Consider the following 1,525-nt stretch of genomic DNA (forward strand, 5'->3'; position numbering starts at 1 on the left):
GTAAGACTTAGGGGTTTATTATTATTTTAATCCTTCAGGGTTAAAGTATCACAGATTTTAGATAGAAATGAATATTGAACAATAAACTACTTTAAGGGAAAATGAATTGACTACAAAACTAATTACCTGTTCTAAAACCACTTGTTAACTCTTCAGGAAAGTTTGAAGTTAGCAAAAAAGTGTGCAAGTTCATTGTATTCTATTTTTACTTACTGAAAGATTTTCATACAACAGTAGTATATTCTGAAATACGCTTATCTATCTTTTTAATTCCTTCATCTGAAACAAGTTAGTTACCAAATTTCTACAAAAACTCAACATTTCTAAAATAATTTATAGCACCAAGAATATAAAAGGTGCCTGCAGAATAAATGTTGTTTCAACTAAGCAGTTACAGAAAGAAATAGGTCTAAGTCAGTTTGGTAAAAGCTCAAACCTATAAATCTAGAGAGTCTAAATGGTTGCCTTGACATAAGCTAGAGGGGAGCTAAGTCATTGACTGTGGATAATCAGAAAAGCTCCTAGCACATTTCTGCAAAACACTAGCCTCATAAGTAGCAATGTATCGGAGAGTAAGTTTGACTGATTTCCCAATTCCCAGAAAAAATCAGTGTTGGCTTTGTGCTTCCAGACATTATCCAGGTGTTTAAACAAGATACGGATTCTGAATGTTATAGGAATTACTGCATTATTCATCTTGTCCTCTTAGGATATTTCTCACTAGGAAAAGGTTAAAAGTATTATGATCAGCCTAGTCGCTACTAATCATTATTTGATAGAAATATTTGGCTTTTTTCTTATGAATAATTGAAAAAGGGATCAGATAAAATATTTTAAATGTTTGATAATTCCTTTAGTCAGCTAGCACAATATCTAAAGGCAGATTATACTTGCTGTCTTTTCTATACAGCTCGGACAAAACCTTTCTTTTAATACCCTGAAAACAGGATTTGTTTTATACTCTCCTCATTCTGTGTGTTTCTATGAAGTCTTAAACAAAAATAGTTTCTACCCCAACTTCTGTTTGTTTTGTTTGTTGGTTTTTTTCCTTAAACCTTATCAAAACAAGTACCTAATATGTAAGTGATTTTGCTTTCTTTTCTACAATTTTTTTGTGATGCCTGAAGCATTGCAAACGTTTTCTGAAAATTGGCAGAGTCACTGGAAGAGCTAATTAATGCAGTACATCAAAGATGAGGACTAGTATTGAAAGCTTGCTCTTTGTAGGCAAAATGACACTAAATGCTACTTACTGCTAGATTGTTCCTTTCTAACCATATTTAAATGTCTACCTATTATTTCATTGAAATAATCCTTTCTATTTCCTTCCCATCCATTCATGTATCAGTCTGTATTTTAACCTGTTGTACTGCCTTTTAGAAATTACCTCTTTTCTTAAAATATTACCTCTGGAGAGAGAGGTGGAAACAAATGTCAATATTAAAATTAATTCTTCTGGTTTTGTATTTAAGTTGACAGGAAAAATAACCAGTTTAGCTGGTAGTTATAACTTATTGGATGCTAC

General features: G+C 31.8%; 1 protein-coding gene across 1 annotated transcript in view; it reads left to right on the plus strand.

The window, feature by feature from the left end:
* LOC103924224 (neurabin-1-like) overlaps positions 1 to 1,525 on the plus strand; it is a 44,364-nt gene that overhangs the window by 25,634 nt on the left and 17,205 nt on the right. The window lies entirely within an intron of this gene.

The sequence above is a fragment of the Pygoscelis adeliae genome, unplaced genomic scaffold (genome assembly GCF_000699105.1).
Source record: "Pygoscelis adeliae isolate BGI_AS28 unplaced genomic scaffold, ASM69910v1 Scaffold160, whole genome shotgun sequence".
Lineage (NCBI taxonomy): Eukaryota > Metazoa > Chordata > Aves > Sphenisciformes > Spheniscidae > Pygoscelis > Pygoscelis adeliae.